This window comes from Euprymna scolopes, chromosome 23, assembly GCF_053919585.1.
Source record: "Euprymna scolopes isolate OS-2025 chromosome 23, ASM5391958v1, whole genome shotgun sequence".
Classification (NCBI taxonomy): Eukaryota; Metazoa; Mollusca; class Cephalopoda; order Sepiida; family Sepiolidae; genus Euprymna; species Euprymna scolopes.
In genome coordinates this window covers 91,931,921-91,948,793 of record NC_136504.1, presented here as the reverse complement: position 1 = coordinate 91,948,793, position 16,873 = coordinate 91,931,921, and positions in this window count along the sequence as shown.

Genomic DNA, 16,873 nt, shown 5'->3' with positions numbered 1-16,873 from the left:
GCTCAACGCTATGATCAATGCTGTGGTTAAATGTCTTTCTAGTACAACATTAAAAATATAATTTAAGTAAGTGTTCAGAGTTGAGAGTAATGCTTAGTTGTAAAATTATTGCATTAGTTGCAACTGGTGAGTACAATTTCGTCACGACTTAAATTTTATAAAATATTAATAATAATGCAAAACAATAATATAAAGTGCTAGAAAGAAAAATGTCTCTGATATAATAACAGACAACGTTAAATATTCTGTTCATATATATATATATATATATATATATATATGTGTGTGTGTGTGTGTTTGAAGGATTGTAAATGCAAAAATTCAACCGCTGTAAAAATATATATAAATAAATAATAATAATAATTAAATAGTTTTCAATAAATATTTATTTACCTGATTATATATAGTATATTCTCGGCTGCAGATGGTATATGTTTCAAATATTTCCGGGAGCAACATCTATTCTCTGTCAATTATGTAGTGCGTCTTGTTCTATTCTATTCATGTACGTTATAGCCAGTAGTCCAGATAGACTTGATCCCATGGACAGGGCTGATATCTCTGTATGTTTTTTTCTATATTGAAAGTGCGTGTTGTCTATTATGTTTAGAAGTTAGTGCATATCAGTAGTTGTAACGTTAAAGCTATATAGATTATTAAAGGTGTATTCTGTGATTAGGTCTACAACTGAGTGTGCAGGTAGTGATGTGTAGAGATAACCCACATCTAGGCTGATGGCGTATCTGTTGTGTTAAAGGGGATGGGGGCGTGATGATTGTCGGGTATATATGAATTCTTCCGAGCTGTTAACATGGTTTGCTTTCTAATTATCTTCTGCTGTGTAAAAATCTTCATTTTTCTGCGTTCAAATCTTCGTTTACGTTTTTTGTCAAATCTTCATTTCCCCCTCTGTTTAAACCTTCATATTCTTCTGCGTTCAACCAGACTTGTGTTAATGTGTTCATTTTTTTCTCTTAAAACTATAATTCCGATTAAGTCTTTGAGTTATTTTTTAATATAATTTTATCCCCTCCTTTTAAAATACTTGCTCTATCCTTTCACAACGCGTTTGCCTCGTTCTTTGACAACTGTTCTTCCTTGTCAAATGCTTTTCTTTTCAAATTTATTCTATAAACTCCATTTTTATACTTCTGCCAAATCATTTTACTGGTCAGCAATTTTCAACGTCTTTTCTTTTCTGTATCGAGTCTAATTTTAATACGTTTTTTTTCTCGTAAATCTTGTTTTCTTAATTCTTTTCAAGTCGTCTTCGATTTCATTTTTCTATTTTTTTTTTTTTGCCGTTCTTCATAATCATCTACGTCATTGTTTTCTTTTAACTAAAGCTTTTCTTTTTACTCTCATTGGCAAAGTTTCCTGCTTAACCGACGTCCATTTATGTAGTGATTTATACAAATGGTCACCCGATACACCTTTCAGATGTATCGTCTTCAAGATCTTTTGAAAGGCTTACAGCGACATGGTAAATATTGAATGTTATTATTAACATTATTGTATTTCTTTTTAAGTCGTTTAGTCTGCTACATTCAACATGACATGCCGTTGTGATTTGAAAGATGAAGAATCCATAACGTATGTATAGAAATATTCAAATGTTTTCACAGAGGAGACCAAAATGTGGTCAGTGCACCAAGAAGAGGCATATGTCTCAATATGCCCGTTAGCGATGATATAGTAAGGAAATTCTAAACATCCTGTCTAGCATGGCTTCTTTTTATGTAAGTTTTTAGACAGCTTCATTGAAGCTGCCATGCCGGCTTTGATAAATGACACTCTAAGTCTGTTATCGGCAAAAATGTTCATAACTTTTCACAATAGCAATAAGAGAAGTAATTCTTGCTAGAGGCGTCGTGTGACCTGTTCAGTATTGTTTGGACTAAACCTGGGCCGGTGATTCCAGAAAAGGATGCTTGTGAGCTGTCAATCGTATTTCTACAGAGTCTGAAATCATAAGAATAATAGTTTTATACAATTGCCATTTGTCCAGATTGATGGCACCAAAAAACCTCGTGTGTAATGTGAGAGAATATCAAGATTAGTAAAAAAAAAAAAAAAAAAAAAAAAAAAACGTAAGGGAGATAATTCATGAAGCATACGAAAAACAGGTATAGAGACGCGCGTCTATATTTTAACATATGAGAGCTCTAAAGAGTACCTTTTAAAATTCATATTTGCCTTTCATGTTTGGATACAAAACTTTATATTAATAAAATCGGATCACCATTCCTTACGTGTCTGTATTTCACGTATTTCTGAGACGTCCAAGTGATTGAAGTTTTCAAAAATTTCTCAATTAAATTTTACTTTTAAAAAGTATCTTCAAAAAGTGTGACCATCTTTTACTTTAAATCCCGCTCGAAACTGGAGCACTAAACACTTGAAACCACCGGACTAACACGTAAATTCTCGTCTCTTCGCCATAACACCAAAATGAAGAAAAAGAAAAAGAAATTCACGAACCGGACTTTCGACCCTGATGAGGCTATGCATTAGCGAAATATAGGACTTAAAAAACAGTAATAACAATGATTTTATCATTGTATTCGACTCTTCAAAGTTTTCAAAAATTTCTCAATTAATTTATATGTATTTCAATAATATAATTGACAATCAATTGAAACAATATGATACGAGTTGTTAATAGAAATTTATTTGTTTTAAGAATTCTAGGCATTTTGATATATTAAAATAATGAACACTTTTGGAATCTATTTATCTCAAATAATGTAATAACCAGAGAGAAAAACATAGTACTGAAATCACTTATAATTTGATAATAGTGACTTCATGATTTTAATGTTAATCGAGACTGTATTAATAAAATTTAAATGTTAAAATCCTATTAATAAAATAATTATGGAAAAACTACATAGGTTTAATAATACGAAACAGAAATGTATGTCAAATAACTCCACGGTAACACCCATTAATACTGGTAAGTTAATTCCTTATATTAAATGAAAATCAGATATGTATATTTTTTTGAAAATGTAATCTAATTTAGTTTGGAATGCAGTTATTTAAAATAGAACCTTTCTATGCATTCATGCAAATTAACATATAATTCCTTGACATGTCTAGTAAGTGCTGAAAATGTTTAAACAAAATTAATTAAAAAATTGACAGAATTCATTAATTCTAAAATTGTGAAAAACCCCTCCCAGGCTTGGAAATATTTTGTTGGCATTTATTTCAATGTTAATAATTTGCTTTTAATTATCAAATGCCATGATATTTACCTGCGTTCCGGCTGTTAGTGTTTTAAAAGACCGTCACTGCATTGAGACTAAGACAACTCTATCAAGCATTTGGCTAAGTAGTTTCTTGGCTTGGAACGCAGATGTGTTTTGTTAAAAAAAAGTTATTTTGTTTTTATTGCGATGAGTTAAGGATTTTTACTGCTGCGGAGTCTTGGTTTAGGATATTGGAATTCTTATTTGTTCTTTCACTATCTCTCTTTCTGTCGATCAGATGGACTAATAATATGAAGAGCATTCGAATAGTCAATTATTGAGTTATTTTAATTAGGACGATTCTAGTTGGCTTGCAAATAATGCGTGTTCTATTTTTCTACATTCGGTTAATCAGCAATCAAGCCAAAAATGTAGCATTGTATTAATATGCAATAATGCACCTGAGTACTTGTTGGCGACTAAATATATTCTTATATGAGAAGACATTTCAACTCTTGTGCGCAATCTGAGTATCGGATATTTAAACATATGTGATATCGTATTCAGCATATATGACAAGATACACACCGTGACGTTTTAGATTGCACATGAAATTAGCTACGTTGATAATTGGTTTGCGTCATCTGATAAGGAAACTCGCAAAATTCATGAGCGAAATATATGTTATTATTTCAACCGCGACAAAGATTCTATGTACCCTTAATTACATCGATTTTTTCGAGAAATATTCATAATGGTCTATTTTTGTTGGTCAATATTATGATCAACCTAATTTCTTCTAATTAACTATTCCGTAATTTGACTAAATTAACTAATAGATATCGTCAGAACAAAATATGCCTTACATATGGTCTGCATTTAAAGTCTACGTAAGCTTTTCATAAAAATATATTCTTGCATGATGAGTCATTTCTTCATGGTTTGAACGTGAAATTGTTGCATTAATGTCTGACCTTTTCATTCATACATTTCAAACCGGACATATACAATAAAGTACTCAATTTACTTTTGTTATTTTCCAACAATTTCAAGAAATAATCGATCCAGAGTCACGTAGCAGGTTCTGAGAAAAATGTGTATTATAAATAGGATCGAATATAGTTTTTATTCTGATGACATATTTTTGTTTAGTTTTTACACAGCAATATTGAAACTTTAAATATTATACAAACCCACCTCTATACATATGACTTGGATAATGAAAAACACACGTTTCGTTTAATTTACTTCTTTTGCTATTTGCTACATTCTTGGATTATAAAAGATTATGAAAGGATATATATATATCCTGTATAGATTTTTACTATTTACTTCCAATCTTCCTATATGTAAGTAGTGCTTACTTTACTGGCTTATTATATATATATATACATATATATATATATATATATATATATATATATACATATACTCCTATGAATTCGTTTTTCTTTTGTGTGTATTGATATTCATATTAAAACCCCCTCTTTTCTGTTTATGTAAAAAGAAAATATAATGTTCTTATATATGGATCGTAGAATTGCATTCACTAGCAAATGATCTAACTAATTTGCATATTCTTTTAAACATTCATTTTAATTCCTTATTAGTTTTTTTCGAGTTTCTTATGGAATGATCATCTTTAGTCAACGATTTCGTGTAATTATATTCATACAGATATTCTACATGATTTATACTTGCATAATATTTGCGTAAAAAGTGTGCAGTAAACACAAAATTGTTTCCGTATATATTTTTGTTTTTCTATCTATCTATCTATATATCTATAAAAGTGAACGTGTCTGTGTGTATTTCCCTAGGCAATACCTCTGTCAATTTTTAGTCTACAGACTCGAAATTTCATATACAGGGCAGTGAGATTTGGGAAAATCGATGTGATCGGTTTTTGGCCAGAAATTTTGCGACTAAGGGGTCAAAGTTCAACGATTTGATCTTTGAGATCTCTACCAAACTCCCCCGACAATTTTGGGTCTACGCACTTGAAATTTTAGATATAGGTTTCTTGGGCATGGATGTAACTTAATAAGTTTATTTGAGCCCAAAACAATAAATTTTAAGGGATCATAATAGGGGGCAAAATTGAAAAAAATTGACCTCTGCGGTCTCTTCCAAATTACGCAGACAATTTCTGGTGTAAATATCTTAAATTTTACATAAAGGGTATTCAGAGATAGGGCTAGCTTTTTCATCAGTTTGGTTCGATAATTTTTAGTTACCAATATATAAATGTATGTATGTATGTCTGTTTGCATGTCTGCATTAAACTTCCAATAGAGGCGACGGATTTTACCAAGATCAGTATCGTTTTAAAGTTCGGTCTTTCATAAGACAAATATCAACAAATTGGCTTAGAACATTAATATCTTCTTCAACTAGGCACTTTTCTATAGGGGGTCACTACAGAGGGGGGTCACTTTTTTCTCCGATATTTTTTAAGTTATCCTTTTCTTTTAGACTGTCTAGCCTTAATTTAATGGTTGTAGGTTCAATCAAGTATATATATATATATATATATATATATATATATATATATATATATATATATATATATATATATATATTACTAGAAATGTTTAAGCGGCACTGCTAGTTTTGAGATAAATTGCCGATTATAAATATTCCTAGGAAAACAAAATGAATAAATCATAATGGTTATATTATCTGATCACGAAAATTAATTTGCTATATGAGAGCAGCTAGAAAAAAAGCATAGAAAAGTTGTTTTAACAATAACTCTATCCATCAATAAAAAGTAGTTTGATTTAATTTGCGATTTTCAATGTTTTTCCTCTCTCGAAGAGACGTCGACTTTGCTGGTTTGTCAAATTTTGAAGTTGTATTCAAAATCACCCGCGAAAATGAGAAAATCTCTAAACACAAACAACATTCGAGTTTTTTTATATGGGGAACCTTATAAAAACAAATATATTTAAGGAATCGGAAAGTATTCGTTTTATTATAAAGCAAGACCACTTGATGTTGCTCAGGATTGCACGAGGATCGCTATTATATATCTTTTTGCCTTCCACATAAGGCTTTATTATTTCCGAAATGTTAGAAATTATAAGTTCTTATACGTTTGGTTTGAATTTCATTTAACTCGAATAATAAATGTTTTGCCATTATGAAATACATTACTGTGAGGCGCATTCATATTTTAATAACATTAAAATAACAATGATCGTGACTACAGTTTCTTCTCAAGTATATTTTCTACATATGATTAAAGAAAAATATGTATATGAAAATTTAAATGAAGTATGCTTTCGTAACTGATAATACAGGATGACTCACGGGAAACGGATGTTTTTAGAAGGCTCCTTGCTCTCCTTTAGTAAGGGATAGTGGGCGAAAAAAGTAGTCTTTATGTACATTATAAATTTTTTGTACAACTATTTTCAGAGTTTTGTTTTCCTCCAAATGATTCACACTCTATGTTTAGAGAATACTTCCAATGTGTTAGATATTATGTAGATTTTTTTACTTTTATGATAGGGAACACACAAGCATCACGCATACACACACGAGTTTTATATTTAGATGTATATGAATATAATGTATTGTATAAACATAACACTAGTTGAATTTTTTTATTTTTTTTATTTTTCTTCCTTTGAAGATTGTAATGCTGGGTATGGGGCAGCCAAACCAGCTGCCAACATTGCCCCGCTTTTTTATTGAAACCGACGTAAAGCTCTTTTTAGTATCCTCGCTGTTCCCTTAAGTGCAATTGTCTGAATCTCTTTTGCACTTGGTTCACCAGGAACATTAGTTAGGTAGGACTTCAGGTTCTTCTTCATAAGCCCTGTGGTACATATGATAACTGAATATAATGTATTGTATAAACATAACACTAGTTGAATTTTTTTATTTTTTATTTTTCTGCCAACATTGCCCCGCTTTTTTATTGAAACCGACCGAGAGCTCTTTTTAGTATCCTCGCTGTTCCCTTAAGTGCAATTGTCTGAATCTCTTTTGCACTTGGTTCACCAGGAACATTAGTTAGGTAGGACTTCAGGTTCTTCTTCATAAGCCCTGTGGTACATATGATAACTGAATATAATGTATTGTATAAACATAACACTAGTTGAATTTTTTTATTTTTTTTATTTTTCTTCCTTTGAAGATTGTAATGCTGGGTATGGGGCAGCCAAACCAGCTGCCAACATTGCCCCGCTTTTTTATTGAAACCGACCGAGAGTTCTTTTTAGTATCCTCGCTGTTCCCTTAAGTGCAATTGTCTGAATCTCTTTTGCACTTGGTTCACCAGGAACATTAGTTAGGTAGGACTTCAGGTTCTTCTTCATAAGCCCTGTGGTACATATGATAACTGGTATGATTGATATCCCCTTTAGATTCCAGTTTCTTTTTATATCATACATGAGACCTTGGTATTTGGTCTGTTTCTCTCTTTCAGCTCTGTTAAGACCGCCATCTTTAGGAACACTCACTTCAATCAAGGTTGCAACTCTCTCTGACTTATTCCATATAACTATGTCAGGTTTCACAGCAGCATTTTCAAGGTATGTGGCTGTAGGGATTACATAGTCGTAATGTATGGTATATAAGTCATTTCCAACTGTTCTTTCAGATTGATGTTCCTAGGACTTTCTGCTACACTGGATGTTTATTTTTTACAGATGGTCCAGTGGAGGTACTTGCATACTCCATCATGTCTCGCTATATAGTAGCCGTCCCCTAGAAGAACTTTGCAACTTGATATCAGATGACCAACACTTTCCAATTCTGTATGGCAGAACCTGCATTTATTGTCATTACTGATCCCTGCCATCTACTTGAATGCATTGGTCATCAATGCCTGGTCTTGGGCAGCCATTATGACCTTTTCCTGATCGTGGTGGAGGGATCCTCTTTTGAGCCAGTCCAAAGAACCTTCTTTATCTATGTATTCCTGAGAGAGTTCCCCCAGAAAATACTTTGCACGCTGATGTTGTTCCCATTCTTTAAGGTTCATCTGTTGAAAGGTCTCGGTATATTTCTGCCGGCTCTTTCTTTCTATTTCTGTGGCACACTTGTTTGGTGTTTCGTCCTCATCTGAGAGACACCCCTGACCAAAATGCTTGGCCAGCTGGGTGACTGATGTTGTTCTGCTGGCTTTTGTCTCTTGATGTTAATATACTATTGAGAGGGTGTCATTCTGGGAGCTTCTCAGATACTGACGGGTGCTCACAATAGTTGCGCTATGTTGATGATTAATCTCTGAGAGTCCCAGACCTCCTTCTCCCCTGGGCAAATACAGCCTTGGTAAACACTGATTTCTGTATATTATTTTATGAAGCGTTAGTAGCTTCCGTGTCTTTACATCTAGCCGGTTGATGTATTTTTGTGGCCAGTCAATGATACCAAAGCTGTATATTATTACTGGCATAGCAAACTGGTTTATGGCAGTAATTTTATTTTTATTGGTGAGCTGGGTTTTGCATATTTTCCTCACTCGGCGTACATTTTCTTTACTAATCTTCTCCCTCATGTTGTCATGTTGTATGTTCTCGTTTTCCTCAATGCCAAGGTACTTGTAAGGCTCATGCTCTTCTAGATCCCTGATGTCGATGTTTTCATTAAGCTGCATATTTTCTGTGTGGGTCTTCTTCCCAGATCTGAGTGTACATTTGGCACATTTATCCAGGCACAACTTCATTCCGATGTCAATGGAGAATAAATGTTCGTGTGATATAAAATAGAAAAAAAATGTTAATTTTATTTTTTATTTCGGACTATTAGTCTCATCTTATCTTTTTATTGGTGCACAACGTTTCGGCCAACTTCGTCTGGCCTTCGTCAGGTGGTAACCGCGACGGATAGGAACTTCGAATCTCCTAACTGCATTCTCAGCCATCACTGCCATCCGTAGTTGTTGTCGTCTCATCACATTTTTGACCAATTACCTCTGACACGCTTTGGGTGGGATTGAAACCGCTATCTTCAGACAATGTTCATCTGGAACCGTAGAGATTCAACGTCTCTATCAACTGCGCCACGGGCCCCGAAGGGCGATCAAGGTTGGATTCTTTGATCTTATAAATCCACATTGATTTATTATCTGATCTTCCATAGTCGGGTCCGTACCGATTGGTATATATATATATATATATATATATATATATATATATATATATATATATATATTATTCCTTATTGGAAATAAAAAATAAAATTAACATACAATGCTCATCTCAAAAATAAAAAAAGGAATAATATATATATATATATATATATATATATAAAATGTTTGCATAAAAAACATTAAAAAAAAATTACATTGAATATAAATCATGGAAATTATGTACGTTAGCCATTATATACGTCCATTATCTAGAGAATAACGCATCGTCTGATAATACAGTCTTTAAAAATAAGTATTGCTTTGTTTTGTTTAACTGCATATTGAACAATTATGAGGCATTTAATGTCTGATAAAGTTGTCGAATAGGTAGGGTAATTATTTGCGATATATTCCCGAATTATATTACCGTTACAATACGTGGTCCTCATAATATATGGCTATCAGATTACAGTGACCTCAAAATAATTCAGCCTCGGCCATCGTCTTCTTATATTTATTAAGGGAGAAAAATGATTTATTTTAAGAATCTGACCGAATAATACGTTTGAAATTGAGTTTCTAGATACTAGGGAATAATGTAAATAACGCATTCGTTTGATCAAGCGTTCACGATACGTCATCAAGACAAAGTAAAAAAGTTGAAGTATGACTTAGTCAGCAAAATGACGTCCTAAGGCATCAAGGACTGCCACCTACAAATGTTGCCCCAATATTGAATTGTAGTCGCCAACAAGTTAATAACAATGTATACGCAATGCAATTGAAAATATAACCCGTGCTATTGAATTATAAAATAAAGCAGAACATGTATGAAATAAAAAGAATACTGAACGTTACTTTATTCATGGTAAGACACTGTGTAAGTTTGATGTAGGTCTTTCGGGCGAACAAAGTGAATTCGAACTGTTTATACCCAGATTTGAAGTATTTTAATAATAATCACTCATCATATGAATGATCCAGAATAGACTCTTTTCCCTTGTAATTATTTTACTTTGGGCAAATAGCAATGTGAACACTTGTTTGCTTTGTTCCATTATTATCTGTGCATTCGTAGTCTTTGAGCTAAAAGCGTCAATCGATTAAATTATTGTTGATATTGTAATGGCGTAATGCATGCAAATGCATTCACGAGTAACGGTATGCATTATAGACTCGGCAGCTCCAATTATCCTAGGGCGAATAAAGACACATTGGCGTGGTTCATTAGTTGATTTATTTGCGTATTCAGTTTAAACTCTACATATAAAATGTATATAATCAGCAGTGTGCGTATATATATATATATATATATATATATATATATATAATGGCATAATCTCGTTAGCACACCGATTCTCGCCAATTCACCGTATTTAAGCAACGTTGAGCTTTGTTAGTACCAGATGGGTGACTATTTGGGAATTCTAAGCGCTGTATGTGCTCTCCAATTATCTCGGCATTTGTTGCAATCATCCTGTAGAGACACTTCACTTGCCACTGGTATTTAACAATATCGCCTCAGGAGAGTTGTGGTTGGAGATTGCGTACCTCCTACCACAAAAATTCCACATGCAGGCACCCTTTCGTACCTATCCATAGTTTGCTAAAAACTGAAGATATATATATATATATATATATATATGTATAAAATATATTTAGTCATCGACATACAGACCTGTTTCGTTGTTTCACAACTCATCAGTGCCGCTAGACTAACACCTCTCCCAAGCCGAGGATCGAACCTAGAACCGTCGTGATGACAGTCGGCAGTCCTACCCCCTGACTACGGAATCGGTGGCCGAAATTAAACTGTCCGAATGTCTATTTAAATAAACATCCGTCCGCCACTCGTAGAGGGCTCAAACGTTTGTTTGTAAACAAACGGCGAGCTTCGCATTTTTTCAGCTAAATTAAGTAGCGAGTAATATATATATATATATGCATGTGTGTATGTGTATAAAATGTTTAGTAACTTAAACACTACATGTTGGAAATGTTGAAATAAGTAATGAAAATCTTAATATAATATCTAATATTGTAGCAAAGTAGTAATAATTATATAGCAATTTTGTATTTTTCTATTACTAATTTGTTTATTTACTATTGAAAATTAAACCTAATTCTATAAAATGCATGAAATAAGAAAATAATTGTCTGTATTTCCTGTTTTTAAACAATATATTTTATAGCTGTTAATCTCCCTCCTACACATACTCTTACACACACACACACACACATACATATATATATATATATATAAATAGATAATACATGACCACCCGTGACCCGTTGGGTCAGTACGTTATATTAGCTATGGAATTCATGTATGAGCGTGACACTTGTGGCATAAAGAAAATAGTTTTTTTTTTACATAACAGAAGCATTTCTATGAAAGTGTATTAAAATGAAAAAAGAATATAGATAGATTTCTATGAGTCGTTCTGTTTATTATAATTGTTATTTTTTTTTAAATTACAGTTACTGAATTATAAGTGGTTGGTCATACTTATAGGTAAATATGCACTGAACAGGTATCATAATCCTTATTATAGTTAAATTCAAATTTTGATATATCATCTTTTAAATGAAATTGTTAGTTGAAAGTACAGAATAATAAAAAAAACACTCTCCACATGTTAATAATGGCTTTTTAAATAGAAAATGAAAATAAAATGTAACTTTTTTCATTTAATTTAAGCAAACATTCAGTACCCATTGTGTAAAATATTTAATTTGTATGTTAATAATAAGGTCAATAAAATTAAGACAATTCTTTTCTATTTACATTTTTTGTACAATTAATTTTTTTTAAAGAAAACTTTTGTTATCCTTTTGCTTAATTGAGACTTCTTATCAGGTTCTAACTCTCTTATATCCAGATTAATTATATTAATCAATTTATTTTATTGAATATGTATCGCTGAAAAGCACGGGTGCTTAAGCACTTATTGTACAGAAAATAAATATTGTATTCATATGCTAATAATAAGGTCACTAAAACTAAGACAATAATTTTCTATTTACAACATTTTTTGTACAATTTGAGTGTTTTAAAAAAAACTTTTATGTTTTCCTTTCGCTTAACTGTCCAGTTTTACATCGCTCCCTTTTTCTCTCTCTCTCTCACACATACACGTAACTATTTCTCGCGTACGTAACGAAAACAGAGGGAGTAGGAGTGTTGAAATCTATGAGAGTGAAAGTGAGAGGTGTTTCCTTTCACCGCCGCTGTTTCTATTAATAATGAGTGTTGTTTTTTAAAAGGGAGAAGTTTTTTTTAAACTGCGACAGACTTTACGAAGTTGAATGTTTTTAGCCGTTAAAAAAAAACAAAAAAACTACGGTTGATTTTATAAAATTATTTATTTATAATGACATGAATTAAAGATTTCTCGCGTACGTAACGAAAACAGAGGGAGTAGGAGTGTTGAAATCTATTAGAGGGAAAGTGAGAGGTGTTTTCTTTCACCGCCGCTGTTTCTATTAATAATGAGTGTTGTTTTTCTTGTTTGTTTACTTTTGTTTTTTTAAAAGGGAGAAGTTTTTTTGAAACTGCGACAGACTTTACGAAGTTGAATGTTTTTAGCCGTTAAAAAAAACAAAAAACTATTTGATCAAATTAAATGAAATTGTTTGTATTAAAAGCGATATAAAAATTCCGGAATTGGAATACCGGATTGAAGACGTTGCTATTTACGCATGCGCAACCGGATGTTGAAAACCGGAAATCTGATTGCAAACATACAAGATCCATAGACTTTTAGTATTATATATAGATTAAATAAAAGGAACTTTGTCTATGAGATAGTTCCTTTCGACGCAAAAGCAGGTAGACCGATTGTTTTAAAATTTCCAACTAACGCACTGGGTGGTCCGGAAGTGTTTTACGTAGGTTTAGCATCACCATGCGTCTGATAAGTCTCGATAATCGAAAAATCCAATTAAAGAGGTCGATTTTGAACAAATAATAGTTTTTTATACAACTCAAAATCACGATTGCACTTGATAAGTTTCATGACTGCACAAGCATAAAGCCAATCATATAAAAATTACTGTAGATTTTTTGTAAGAACTACGTTCGAAATGAATGTTTCTTTATAGAGCACACTTGAACTATCGTGCTTAACTTTGATAAAACAGTGCCATGTCCGAAATGCATGTTTCCGTTTAGAGCACAATTGAACCACAATACTTGACTTTTGCATTTAAAATTTTAAATGTAACTATTATTCACAGATAATTTTCTAAAATCAAAAGGTAATTCTCAATAGCTCAGTGTAGAATACAATGAATTTGGGACTAAGGCAATATGGTTAGGCATGTGAAGCATTCTCCCAGTTCACTGCTTAAAATCCATAACTGGAGCAGACACTCGATTATATTTACAAATAGGCGTTTTAACTTTCGATGATAATGAAAGTATAAGTGTGTGTGAGATATTTGTTGATCCTAATTAATCCTGGACAACGTCGGGTTTTTGCGTACAAATATATGCATAACAAAACTCGAATATACTTATATATAAAATTGTGACAACGTCCGACTTCGGGTAAATTTTATTTCGTTCGTTACTATTCCTTTGAACTCAACAATGTTGACACATTTCTTATGTAGTTTTTTTTGTGCGATTTTGGACTTCAGATGTTGGATTAACTTTAGTTGTTTGCTGAAAGCTGACACATCGATTGGAATATTTAGACGCATAAGAAGCACATTAGCTAAGCAAATAGATTGTGTACAACGATCTAGATTTACTTTACAATGTTTATCAATGTTAGTTCGCTTACTCAGAGCAGTAGTCAGATGATGGGTTAACCAAAATCAGTTCTATTCCAGCCAAGCAGACAGCGGGGTAAACTAGTCTATAATGCATTGTCGATGGTTGATCTTGACTGTCGGACGACTATTACTCATACTTAGCTGACATATATATATATATATATATATATATATATATATATATATATATATATATATATGTGTGTGAAATAAAATGGAGGCTGAAGGACCTGAATACTCAACGTTTCGCCCGATTTATGCGGGCTTCTTCAAGAGGGATGGTCATTGACGAGAGAGTCGGAGGATTTGGGCTATATATAATGATGGGGGAGAGCAGCGTGTTTTCCTTATGTAAATTAGATGTCATATATACATGTATATACATTTTATGAGAGAAGAACTAATTAGAGTAAACTAGTGTAGTGGGTTACGACTAAAAGATAAAATATCGTAGAGATTAAAAATTGGGTTTGGAAATATAGCGGTGATAGATTAAATAAATAAAATGACACGAGATTACGAAAGAATCTTTTTTTTTTTAAATTAGAAGTAATTGAATTGGGATAAAATAGCGCAGTAACTTAAAAGATGGTATCTAAAAATAAGAATAGGAGGTGATAAAATGGAGTCTAAAAATAGATAATGATAAAATACAGTAAATAAGTAAAATAAAAATAAAATTAAGTGAAATTACGATTTTTTTTTTCGCGTTTAACCGGTGTCTAAGTTGTTTTCTTTGATAATTATTTTCGACAGAAAGGGAGCAACGTGGAAAAAACCTTTTCTTTGCTTAATTATATTGCTGGAATGGGAGATTATAGCTGACTCAATTAAACGTCGTGTGGATCTGTTATGTATGTGTTTAAGGAAAGTTGCTTTGTTAAAATCAAAATGGTGGTCGTTTTCCATGATGTGACAAAATATGGCACTGAGTGTATTGTTGTTTTTTACATCTCTTTTGTGTTCATATATTCTTTTATTTAAATTACGTTGAGTTTCTCCTACGTATATTTTTCCACAATCAAGGCAGGGTATGGAATATATTCCGGCTTTGGTGTTAATGTTGGTATTAGTTATAATTTTACGTGTTAGATCCCTAATTGTTAAAGAGTTTAGTTTTGTTATTTGAATGCCTGTCTTATTTAGGTTCTTATATATTGTGTCGTTGTTTTTATTAGTTGGTAATGTTAATTGTCTGTTGTGTATCTGGCTATTTAAGGAATGGTCTCGGTTTCGGTTATGGTAAATTTTTAGTGCTTTTCTTTTTGTATTTGCCAAAAAATGTTGAGGATATTGCAAGTTCATGAATGTACGTTCGATATACTCAAATTCTTCCACAATGTATTCTTCACTACATATTCTCAGGGCCCTAAGAAAAAATCCTATTAGAATACCTCTTTTTACTTTATCATCGTGATGAGAGTAAAAGTGTATGTAATCATTTTTATTCGTGACTTTCCGATGAACTTAAAAACTTAGATGATCATTGTTATTTATGATGTTGATGTCCAGAAAAGGTATGGAGTTGTTATTTTCTCTTTCATACGTATAATTAATAGTGGGTTCAATCTTGTTTAATTTATCAGTGATATTCTCTATTTTGGAAGATATAGGGAAAAAAATTAAAATATCATCAATATATCTATAGTAGGAGGTACCCTAGGGCAATTTATATTTCATGGGTCCGGTTTCGATGAATTCTAAAAATAGACATGCCAAAATCCCACTTAGAGGGTTACCCATGGGCAGTCCAAATTTTTGTGTGCAGCAGAGTCCATCGAATGTGAAATATGTCATGTCAATGCATAAACTTATAATTTTAATTATATTATCTATCGGCAAAGGTAATTTAATTTTTATTTTATTTAAGTGTTTTGAAAGAAGGTTGAGACATTTCTTGGTAGGGATATTGGTGTATAAAGATTCTATATCGAGACTATTCATGGTTTTATTTTTCATATCTATGTTTTTTATCTTATTAAGAAGGTCGCCAGAGTTTCTTATATGGGAATTGCTAATTGTGCCCAATAATGGCGTTAGGAGTTTTGTGATCGCTCTTGCTATCTTATGGGTGGCACTGCCAATGCCAGAGATAATTGGGCGTATTGGATTATCATTTTTATGTGTTTTGGGTAAACCATATAAGGTCGGGATTTTAGGATGGTATTCTATATAGGAAGTCCATATTTTATCATTACCAACTAATAAAAACAACGACACAATATATAAGAACCTAAATAAGACAGGCATTCAAATAACAAAACTAAACTCTTTAACAATTAGGGATCTAACACGTAAAATTATAACTAATACCAACATTAACACCAAAGCCGGAATATATTCCATACCCTGCCTTGATTGTGGAAAAATATACGTAGGAGAAACTCAACTTAATTTAAATAAAAGAATATATGAACACAAGAGATGTAAAAAACAACAATACACTCAACGCCATATTTTGTCACATCATGGAAAACGACCACCATTTTGATTTTAACAAAGCAACTTTCCTTAAACACATACATAACAGATCCACACGACGTTTAATTGAGTCAGCTATAATCTCCCATTCCAGCAATATAATTAAGCAAAGAAAAGGTTTTTTCCACGTTGCTCCCTTTCTGTCGAAAATAATTATCAAAGAAAACAACTTAGACACCGGTTAAACGCGAAAAAAAAATCGTAATTTCACTTAATTTTATTTTTATTTTACTTATTTACTGTATTTTATCATTATCTATTTTTAGACTCCATTTTATCACCTCCTATTCTTATTTTTAGATACCATCTTTTAAGTTACTGCGCTATTTTA